Source organism: Protopterus annectens, chromosome 9.part0, assembly GCF_019279795.1.
Source record: "Protopterus annectens isolate FY-2018-M chromosome 9.part0, PAN1.0, whole genome shotgun sequence".
Taxonomy (NCBI): domain Eukaryota; kingdom Metazoa; phylum Chordata; order Ceratodontiformes; family Protopteridae; genus Protopterus; species Protopterus annectens.
In genome coordinates, this window is record NC_056743.1 from 745,090,566 (window position 1) to 745,103,258 (window position 12,693).

Below are 12,693 nucleotides of genomic sequence, written 5' to 3' on the forward strand. Positions count from 1 at the left end.
GCAACCATGGTTAGGCACTTTCCTGCTAGCTCTGCATCTGTCTTGGAGGACATAGGCATCCTGAGGCAATGTAGTAATTGTCTTATTCACACTGACAACCACTGAATTATGAAACAGACCAACACAGTATGTGAGATATGTAGTTACACAATGTCACTGAAGGCAAGACTCTTACATACAGACACAAAAAATGCTAGACAGGCTTTCAGCAACACACACACACACACACACACACACACACACACACACACACACACACACACACACACACACACACACACACACACACACACACACACACACACACTACTCACTGCACTTGCAAAGAACCAGACACATAGACCCACATATGTGGAGGTGCTCACATGTAACTTACTCCAACATCAAGGGCCTCTCAGATGCAGTCCACAGAAACTCCACATGCACACAGACAAGACAATTCCCACTACAACACATAAAACCATATCTCATTGTGTCTCAGCTGCCAAGCCCATAAGCGTAACACCACACAACCCAATATTTTGGTCATAGGAGACTCTATTCTGAGACACATTGATGTCTCTCTCACCAGGCTGGAGAAGGAGAAGGGCAGAGATAGCTGCTTGTCAGGAGTCAGGATTCACCAGAGCATGCAAGCACTCAGGTCTCTAAACCCCCAAGTACCAGTATGACACAGTCATAGTCCATGTGGGAGTAAATGACCTGAGATGTACCTCCCTGGACTATATGAATAGAGATATGATTGAGCTCTCAGAATATGTGTCATAGACAAGTATGAACCTAGCACTGAGCACCATTCTACCATCTCCAAAGATGATGCCACAATACCAACAGAAAATGACTGACTTTAATAATTGGCTTAGCTACTGGTGTCATTCCGAAGGGGTACACTATTTGTCAGCCTTGGAGTAATGATTGCCAGGCCATGCTGCTATACAAGGGATGGTCTTCACATGTTACCACTAGGCTTTTGAATATCAGCCAAAACATTATCAACACCTATAGTGACATTTTTAGGCATTGCTAAACAGACAAACCTTCTAAAATAGCAAAATCTACTCAAAATAAGCTCAAGGTATTACTGCTCAGTGCTAGGAGTCTCAACAAGAAACTACACTCCCTGGAAGCACTCATCACTCTGGAGAATGCTGACATCTGTGCAGTTACTAAAACATGGTTCAAAGTCACAGAAAGCACTCGAGCAGTGCATAGCTATAATGCCTGTCACATGTTTGGCCCTCCCACTGCACATAAAAGGGCAAAAGGTAGAGGTGTATCTACTTTCATAAAGGATAAGCACACTAAAGACTGGTCAAACAATATGGCATGCTTGAGCTACTCCATGCCCAACTAACCACAGGGAAAATCCATTACCATATTCTTGCTAGCTACAGGTCCCCCACTATGAACCAGAAAACCCATACATCATACCTGAATTTACTAGAATCACTTACTGTTCAGTTGAATACCATACTTATGGGTTATTTCAATTACCCCAATTAACTGGGAAGCATACACAACTACTAACATGCAGGCTGAAAGATTTCTAGACTTTGTCAATGCAAATGCCCTGGGGCAACTAGTCTGCACTCCCACTAGGGGCACAAATATCCTAAATCTGGTGCTCACAAATATGAGAGAGCATTGCACCCTGCCCTGAGTGTGATGGGCTCTCTGGTTAGATCAGATCACAACGTGGTCTGCCTTGAAATAAATATAAAACTAGAACCGTCACCTAACCCCGAAACCTTTTAGAACTTTTCTAAGGCAAACTATCTCATATTAAGTGATGGCATAGCTAGTTTCCAAGTTCTCCAAAACCCAGAGAACATAGAAGCCTATGCAAAGGTGTACACAAAAGCCCTGTACAACTATATAGGTTCATATGTGTGTACTAGGCTAATGGCCCTGAAGCCTTTAAAAGCCTAGCTCATAGGCTTACCCTGGCATCAGGCAACCTGACCTTAGTTTCCAGTGCCTCTGTTGAGTAGAGCTACTGGAGTGATCCCTGGTGTGAATTTTCTATTTCCCATCCACTCATCAAGATTTCTCTTGAAAAGGGCCAGTGAGGTGCTCTGTTTGACATGTATGGGAAGTCTAGTCCATAGCATGGGCGGTCTCTGAGTTATGAACCTGTCCCTCCAGCTTGTTCTATTGATTGTGGTAATGAGGTTGAGGTTTCTGGAGCATGTGGTGTGGAGGGATTGGGATTCCTTTACCTGTAGCATTTCTAACAGAGCTGGGTCAGACATGGCTTTGTAAGTCAAGCAGAGATCGCCTCTAAGGCGATATGAGACAGAGAATAGTTGAAGTTTTTTGAGACTGTCCATATAGGACAAGTGTTTAAGGCCTGGGATCCTCTTTGTAAGGTACTTTTGTGGCCTCTCCAGTTGTTGCTGGTGTCTAGTGAGGTACATGCCAAATGGGGCATTGTACTCAATTGGCCTAATGAGGGAAAAGTAGAGGGAGACAATGACCTCTTTCTTCTTTGATGCAAAACCCTTAGTAATGAGATGTGCCACATAGAAGGACTTTCTGACCACAGTGGCAATGTGGTGGTCAAAAGAGACCAACAACTGCATATAAATGGCAGTAGCAGACCAAAATAAGCCTAGAACAAACCGCAAAAACAAGCCATGCTGGTGGACCCCTAGTATAAATAAGTTGTACTACAAAAGAAAGAAAATCCTGTGTGGAAGTAAGAGAGAATGTGCACAATAGAGCACAAATGCTTTCATTAGTCTAAATAAGCAAATCAGGGACTAGTCAAGTCTTCAAAAGCAAATTTTTAGGCAAAAATAGCATCCCAAACTAAGGATAACCATTTTTCAGTTATGTCTACAATCTTAAGAGCAGCACCTAACAATGTGTGGAATTAGTTGTATATGGCATCTCCTATACTCAGCCAGAAGATATAGCAAATGTTCTGGCTGATAAATTCAACCCCCCTAAGAAATGCTCTCCACCAGTTATCACCAAAGATCAGATCACCACAGGACTCCTTAAAGCTAAAAACATGGATTCAATGGGTCTCAATAATATCTCAGGATGCCTCTTAAATAGCTTGAAACAAGACCTATCAGGCCACTAGGATCTCTATTTAACCACAGACTCCAGACTGGCTTTGTCCCTGTGGAGTGAAAGACAGCAACAGTCATCCCTCTGCATAAAAGGGGACCATCAACAGACTCGGGAAATTATAAACCCATAAGTTTGACTATTCTTATATGCAAGGTCATGGAAAGAATAACCATGGACATGATAAATAATGACATAAGAAACCTCTTAGCACTGGACCCAACCCAGTTTGGCTTTGCCAAGGGAAGGTCATGCCTGCTGAAGCTGGTGGACTTTTTGAGAAAGTCACTAGGGCCATGGATGAGGGTAAAACAGTGCATACTGCCTGTGTTGACCTGGCTAAGGCATTTGACACAATTCCTCACTTTGGTATTATAGATAAACTCGTAAAACTGGGCATAAATCCCTACATCACCATATGGATAGCCAAATGGCTTACGAACAGGATACATGTTGTTAAAGTGGGTGAATCCAGATCCATAAAGAGGCCAATTACTAGTGGCATGCTACAGGGCTCAGTGCTGGGACCTCTCCTGTTTGGAGTATGCTTCTCTTAAGTCAAGTTTAATGCAGAAGTCCTTTGACTGACTAAGTCTGCCGATGACTGCAAGTTGGAGGCAATTGTTGAAGCCCCCCAAAGATGTTAATATCCTTTAGAAGGGCCTGACAAATGATTAGTGCCAGATCTATGGCTAAAAACTAAATGCAAGAAAATGCATAATCAACGCTTTAGGAAGTCAAACACCCCTGCAAATTACAACATTAATAGCATACATCAATACTGGACTTAAAGGTGAGAGATCTAGGTACACATATAGCTAATAGCCTGAACTTTGACCACCATGTGTCCACAGTGTTGAAGAAGTCCTTCTAAGTGGAGTAGCTTATAAGTAAAGACATGTCATCCAGATCCAAGGAAGTTGTAGTCCTACTGTATTTGGCCCTCATCAGACTAATAATTTAGTACAATGTTCCTTTTGGCATGTACTTGATCAGGCACTTGCAACAGCTGGAATGGCTTTAGATGTTCCTTAGAAAAAATACAGGGTGTAAACAACATATCCTATGTGGATAGACTAAAAGCTCCATCCATTTACTCTGTCTCCTACCAACTATTAAGGGGTGAGCTATGCCTTTCCTACAAAGCAGTCACAAATTCAGCCCTGATGGAACTGTTACACATTCACAAAAGAAACTGTATGAGGATCACGCAATCTAGGGAATGTAAACCTAGTTTGTGACATGAACAAAACATGCTGGAGAGACTGATATGCATGTCAGGGATTACCCCTTCTCTGGAACAGGCTTCCTATTCACATAAAGCAGAGCCCTTCCCTGGCACTCTTCAAATGCAATTTGGATCAACTGATGGGGAATTGTAAAGTCACTCCTGGGGTGTTGCCTATGTACCTTATGGACAGGAGCAGTCTGTAAAATACTGAAAGGCATAGGCATAAACCTAAGCCATCCTATAACCCTTAGGAATTGAAAATCGGGTACAATTCTGGTAATAATGGCTAGACTTGTAAGAGCTCTTAAGCCATTAGCCTCGTAATCACATATGATCCTACGAACATATAACCACACAATTAGATATAGAAAAAGAAGTAATAAGCTTTTTAAATTAAGTTTATAATGAAGACAGAATGTATGTGCTTAGAAATTGGGTTGTTACTATTTAATGAATTTAAATAAAAAAAGCTAACTGAAAAGCTGTTTCTAAAATAAAAAAAAAATGTTGAGAAAAGATCTGTAAACATATCGTTCCTGGGCCAGATGAATTAAATTATTTCTGATTTAGAAGTTTAGAGTATGATAATTATAAAATCTTATCCACTTATTTACTGAATGGATAGGAAAAGATTTGCATAAAGTTATTTGTGATGGTGTTATTAGATTAATTAGAAAAAGGAATAGTAAGGAAGATTTGTATAACTAGAGACCAATAACTTTAATGAATATCGATTATAAATTAAACATGAAAATTCCACAACTATGATTAGGAAAACTATTACAAAAATTATGGAATACAGGTATATATGGTGTTAAAAAAGATCATTAAAGATATATTGATGACCATTAAAGAGATTGTATATACCATTTTAAAGCTTGCTGGATGTGATAAAGAGGAGGCTTATGATAATGTTGATATAAGACCACTGTGGAATATTTTGGGAGCATATAACATTCTGAAAGAAATTATAAATGTAATTAAGTCAGCATATGAGAATCACACAGCTAGAGATTTAATTACTGGTTGGGTAAAAGTAATGTTTTGCTACAAGAAAGAGAAAACCTGAGTGTCTGTTAAGCAATGTATTATTTGCCTTCGTAAATTAAAAGAAAAGAAAAATATATGCTGTTCTGTAAGTAGTAAATTAAAAGAATGGGTAAGTGAAATTAAAGATTAGGAAAATAAATATAATTGATCTGGAGCATAATAGAAAATATGGTATGAAAAAGTAATGATGAATTTTGTCTTCATTTATCTTTGGGGCAAATGTTAATACAAGTGTTTTATTAACTATTAGACATTGATGACAAAGGTTTAAATATTGGAATGAAAGTAAAGACTTCTTATGGCGGTTGATGCTTCACAAATCACCTGTTAGGTTAAACATGAAATATAAAGTATTAGCAGTACGGAACTGAAATAATTCTAACATATTGGAAACAATGTAATATATGTACTTTTTGAATGTCCAAAGGTTCAATCATTATGGAACCTTATTAGGCAACAGAAGAAATTTTATTGTGTTAGGACAGATATCAGCGGATAATGTGATATATGGATATTATCCTGGACTTTGTTCAAATGAAGTTGAACATAAAGATAAATTATGTATTGGTATTATTTATCAGATATGGAAAGCAATGACTAAAGAATTGTTTTTAATTAGTTATAGAACATAGTAGTTGTACTGGATTATATTAAACTACGGTTATGGTACGCAGGATAGGGAGGTTAGAGAGGAGTTCTCATCAATTTTGTTATATAGGTTCATAGGTTCATTGGTAGGTACTAGGCTATCGGCCCAAGGGCCTAAGTAAGCCTAGCCAACAATGTTCCCTTGCTTACGCCACTGAAGAAAGTTAATTTCCTGTGCCCCTGTTGAGCAGAGCCACAGAATTGATCCCCGGGGTGTATTTAATATTTCCCATCTACTCATCAAGATTTTTCTTGAAGAGTGCTAATGAGAAACTTTGCTTAACATAGATGGGTAGCTTGTTCCAAAGTATAGGAAGTCTCTGGACAGGAATCTATCCCTCCAGCATGTCCTGTTTATTGTGTTGACAAGATTTAGGTCCCTAGAGCATGTAGCTTGGAGGGATTGGGATTTCTTTAGGTGTAGCATGTCCAACAGCTCTGGGTTTAACATAGCTTTATATGTTAGGCAGAGATCTCCTTGGAGTAGGCGATATGCTACAGAGTAAAGCTGGAGTTTTTTTAGATGGTCAGTGTAGGGCATCTGTTTGAGGCCAGTAATCCTCTTTGTGAGGTACTTCTGTGGCCTTTCCAGCTGCTGCAGATGTCTTGTGAGGTACATTCCAAAATGAACATTGTACTCTATAATGGGTCTAATGAGGATCGAGTAGAGGGGAACAATGACCTCTTTTTCCTGGATGAGAACCCTTTTGTGATAAGGTGTGCCACATAGAAGGATTTCTTGACTACTGTGGCGATATGATTATCAGAGGAGAGACTACTGTCCACTTGGGTCCCAATGTCTCTTATCACACATTCGGGGTTAAGTAGACTGCCGTTTATGTGGTAGTTCATGGGTACAGAGTTTTTACCAAAGGGGGATGACAATGCACTTTTTACCATTCAGATTGAGGCCATGCCTCTGACACCAGGCATCTGTCTTAGTGAGGCCCTTCTGTAGGATGTCCACATCATTTGGGGACTCGACTATAGCTCCTAGTTTGCAGTCATCTGTGAACTTCGTTAGCCAGAGGCCTACTGTGTTTGCCTGTACTTCAGAAAAGTATATACCAAACAGGAGAGGTCCCAGGACTGAACCTTGTGGTACTCCACTTGTCACTGGTTTGAAGTCAGATTTGGAGTCTGCAACTTTTACAGTGTGGGCTCTGTCAGTGAGCCAGTTGGCAACCCATCTTGTGAAGTAGGGATTTATACCTAGTTTAGTGAGTTTAGCTATAATTACAGAATGGGGGATGGTGTCGAAAGCATTGGCGAGGTCAAGATAGGCTGTGTGAACCACCTTACCCTCGTCTACGACTTTGGTGACTGCCTCAAAGAAGTCGATCAGGTTCAGAAGGCATGATCTGCCTTTCACAAACCCGAACTGGGTAGGGTCCAGAGTTTGGAGGTTACCAATGTCTTTGTTTATGAGTTCCATGATGATACGTTCCATCACCTTGCAGACCAGGCTCGTCAGGCTAATAGGGTGATCATTTCCAAGATCAGTGGTGGCTCCCCCTTTGTGGAGTGGGATAACTGTTGCTGTGTGCCATTCAGTGGGCACAAAGACTGACGTGAGACTATGACTGAACATGGTGCTTAGGTGTGGAGCCAGTTCATTCTGAAGTTCATGTAAAACGCAGAATGGGATGTTGTCCAGTCCCATGGATGCTGTGTTTTTGGTTTTAGAGAGTGCAGCATTTACCTGCATAGATGTGATTACAGGGACTCTGCATTCTTCCTGTATTGATATGGGCCCTTTAAGGGGTGAAAGGGGTTAAAGTTAGCACTGAACCTATCTGCCAGGATGTTGGCAATATCAGTTGGTTCTGTAATTTTTGTGCCGTTGCGCTGTAACTCAGAGCAGATCTGGGTGCTGCCATTGAGATTCTTGACATAGCTATAGAATGCTTTGTGGTTGCCCTTAGAATCAGTGGTGATTTTGTTTTCATAGCTAACTGTGGAGGATCTTATAAGGGATCTCAGCTTCTTACTGAGGCTGACCAGGGACCTCCTCCACTCATGGGATTTTACTCTCTTTTGCAACAGTTTCTTCCTTCTGTTGTAGAGTTTGTTTATGGCAGGGGAACACCAGATTGGCTTCCATTTTTTGGAGGATAGCATATTGGTTCTGTTTGGGATAGCACGATCCATGCACTCGTGTAAGTGCTTATAGAGAGCATTTGTGTAGGATTCAGCAGTCGTAACTGTATTGTCCATCTGCATGGGTGTCATGAAGTTCTCCATTTATGTCTTAAGAAGCATGAAGTTGGCTTTGGAGAAATTTTTTACCATGGTTTCCTTAATGTTGTGTGGGGGCAGGATGCGGATATCTAGGATGATTAGCTTATGGTCAGATCTGACCAATGAGGAGTTGACTTCAGGTGTGGGACACTGGTCACTCATGTTGGTAATGACTAGGTCTAGGATATTGTTGCCCCTGGTGGGGATGTGGATAAGTTGATCCAGGGCATTGGAATTTATTAATTCCAGAAAGTGTTGAGCGAAGGAGTTGGTACATGAGTAGTTTTCCCAGTTAATGGTGGGGTAGTTGAAATCCCCCATTATTAGGGTGTTTGGTTGAACCCTAATATTTTCCAGTATATCAAGAAAAGAGGAGTGGGAATCCTGGGGCATGTTGGGGGATCTGTAGCAAGCTACAATTTGTATTGCAGTTTTGCCCAGAGTTAGTTGCACTTGGATAACCTCGGATGCATTATGCTGCGCAACTAGCCTGGAGGTGTGGATATCCTTAATGAATATGGACACACCTCTGCCTTTTGTGTTCTGGTCCAGGTTAGATGGCCGAAAAGTGTGGTATGAGTTATAGCCTGGTAATGCAGCAGTTCTCTGTACAGCCTTGAACCAAGTCTCAGTCACTGCACAGATATCGATGTTCCCCATTTTAAGGAGTGCCTCGAGTGAGTGCATTTTGAGATTTAGATTTCTAGCATTGAGCAGCATTACCTTCAGTTTTTGCTTGCCTGTTCCTGTTATGGTGGTGAATTTATCATTTGAACCTTGCCTAAAATAGGCACTATAGGGGCGGGAAGACCCTTAGCCAGTATCCGGAATGCCAGGGGCGACAGGTGCAGGCCATCTCTGGCAAAGCATCGTGGTCTGTCAACCATGTTGTCCCAGGCAGACAGATACTGGATCCCTTAGAATGACACCAGAAGCTTAGCCAATTGTTGAAGTCAATCATTTTGTCCTTGTACTGTGGTAGCATTCTGAGCGATGGCAGGATGCTACTCAGGGCTAGGGTCATACCTGCCTGAACTGCAAGATCGGAGAGTTCTTCCATGTCTCTTTTCATGTAGTCCAGGGAGGTACATCTCAGGTCATTCACACCAACATGGACAATGACAGAGTCATATTTGTACTTGTTGTGGAGTGACCTGAGTGCATGGGTTATGTGGCGGATCCTGGCACCCGACAAGCAGCTGACAGTAACCTTCTCCTTGTTTAGCCTGGTGAGTGGGACAGCAATGTGCCTAACTATAGAGTCACCTATGACTAGTGTGTTAGGTACGTTGTTTTGCCTTATGGGCTGTGGTTTATTGGCACACTGAGTTTGTGGGCTATGTGTCATTTAGGTTGTGTTGGGGGTGGAGGTTGCTTGCATTTCTGCTTTGGAGGTCTCTGTTGCTTGAGCAGATTATTATTGAGAGCCTCTGAGAATGTTTTTGTGTTTCTATGTGTGGATTTTGCTGGTGTAGGTTTAGTGGGACTATGTGATGAGTGTGGTGTGGTGCAAGTGTTTACCTTCTCATCTTGACTGTCAAGTTCAGTCTTGGTTGGAGAGAGCTTTACCTCCAGTTTGGCTAGATAAGTGCATCTCTCACAGGTTGTGGTGTTGGGTGGTAGGAGGAGAGGGTTGTCTGTGTACATGAGGCAGTTGCTACATTGCCCCAAGATGCCCAGATACAGCAGATAGACAGGAGAGAACACTGGGAGCTGACCCTTGGACATGCCTAAATAAAAAACTACTTTCTTCTAGACAAGTGAGGAAAGTGAGTATAAGAGCCTTTTTTTCTTTAAGCAAGTGAGGAAAGTAAGTACAATTGTTTAACTAATAATATTTTAATGGATTGATGTATCTGATTAAGATTATATGTTATGGGTATATTACTGATTTTAATTGTATTTTTTGTTATGTTTGTAATAAAGTATCCCTACTCTTTTGGATGGGTGCCATGGGATCTTTTATATCCAAACTCTAAATGACAAGACTGCAACCAGCCTTTAGTGAAACAAGTAAACTGCCACAAAAAAATCACTGATTAGGCAATTGACACAATAGATATTGAACTGGAAAGCAATTTATTGAACGCTTTTGTCACTGCAGTCAGTTGACAATCAGAATAAGTACAACAGGACCGTCAAGCACTTAAGCTAACTAAAGATGACTTCTTTGAAGTGCAAACACATGCAGCACCATCACAATACAGACTCAGAAGCATTCAAGAGTAGCAGCGTATTGACTGAACACCCTTTGTAGCAGATATAAAGCTCCTCTTGCATAACACTTTACTAATGATTCAACAGATATCTTTCTGCAAAAACAACTAATTCCCTCACACCCTGCAAGTGTTCAATATTACTGCCAGAGTAAAAGATCTAACAATTAGCATAGCAAATGGTATGCTGATCTGTAAATTTCGCAGTTCCCTTTCATTTTAATTGTCTTGTAGTACTTCCCCTCACATGTCACTCAGATTCTCTATTCTTTCAGCTGCCCATTTATGATCTTATGGTCTAGGGTTCTTGCAAGCATAAAAAGTGTAGCCTATACTTTATAATAAATTATCTTTTGCCTTTAATTATTGTTTGTTAAACCATGATGGCTGGGGTACTTTGAAAAGTGAGTGAAATAAATTAAGGGATGGAGAGGGTGGAGACTTGGTGATGAAGGAGGGAAGCACTTGAGATATGAGACTGAGTCATGAGAGGAAAAGAGGGGGATGGGGATGCAGATGGACTACAGACTAAAAACAAGGTTTAGTGTGTGGCATAAGAAAGAGAAGTAAAACAGCTTGGTATAAGTAGCAGTAGTGAGTAGACACATTTTTAAGAGGACACATCAGAACTTTCTGACGGTAAGCAGGGACATGAACAGTAGCCTCTGTAAAAGAACAAATGGTCTGGCAAAGAGCCATAAATGCATTATCCGGACAAGAAAATATGGTCTGGACATTTAGCAGATGGCTGAGGGATTACTGCATCAAACAATGATTCACATTTTTGGGGGACTGGGGAAATACACTGAAAAACAAGGAATGTAGACTGCAAACCTCATCCAGAGAAATATAGTAACCAGGTTCTAAAACTGAGTGAAATGAAATTAGCACAAAGCTCCGGTGAATAAAATTTGGTGAGGGGTGCATTTTGACTATAGGGTAAGAACAGCAAGGTTTGGAGATGGTGGCTGCATTGGAGAACCAGATAGGAAAAGGGTGGAATGTGATGAATGTGTAATACCAAGAAAATGGAAAGTGAAATTAGTCTGATCTATAACGAAATGCTGCATCTCCCTTAGCTGAGCTGAAAAACAACATAACTGAAAAGCTAATGCTCAAAAAACATGGTACCTTTGCACATCACCAACACAAAAAGTCCAGCATGCAGAACTCAAACACTAAATAACCCAAACTGTAATCAAGGTATTAATGAGCCAGGAGAGAAAAACATATAAATACAAATTTATTCAGCGTTAAGCACTTTCATCTTACAGTTAAGAGACTTCTTCAGAACATCATTAACAATTCACACTTCGAGCATTTTATATATGTTGCATCAGCAATCACTTGACATATCTGAACCAATCCACTATAACATAGTTGAATATTCAAACATTAGCAAAATCACTTCCTAAAACACAGATAATGTCTGACTAAACATAAAACATAAAATTATTAGAATGCTAAAATATATATAAAACATTAGTGTAAGGTGAAAAACATAAATATATGAATTACAATGCATTTGTTTGCAATTTTAATATTAATACAAGGAACATTGAAAATATTATAATTAAACAGTGGGATATATTGACATGTTTTCCAGAGGTTAATAGGTTTATCCTAGATAAACCATGTTTTGTGAGAAGAAGGAATAAAAATATTAAAGAAATTTTGGGAAAAATCCCTCTGGATGATACTCCATATTGTAATAGGAGAGTGGGCACCTATAACTGTGGTGCTTGTCATTAAAGCAAATATTTGAGTAACACTGAGAAAATTTATCTGCTAGAGATTTTTGTTGTTGTGTCTTTTGGCTTTGCCCGGTTAGTGGTTGCCACAGCGGAACTCCGGTCCGCTAATGATTGGCAGTAGATTTTTACATGCCGAGTTGCCAGCCCTGATGCACAACCTTCAACGAAGGTACGCCCATTCATGCATGTCTCCACACAGAAGACGCACTAGCTGAGAATCGAACAGGACAATGTCTTACTGTGAGGTGACAATGCTAGAGATATGACCATCAATTCTAAGAACCACTGCAACTGTAGGTTTACCTGGCTTATTATAAAAACTGCCAAGGTTTGTATGTAGGTAAAATATAATGTTTTAAAAAATGGATTTATGAACACTTGTACAACATAAAATGCAAAACTAAATCTAATGCCTTGTTTAGGCATACAAAAGTTTGTAGTTCTAGTAGTTTTAAGTATTTGTTTTTGTTTGTTT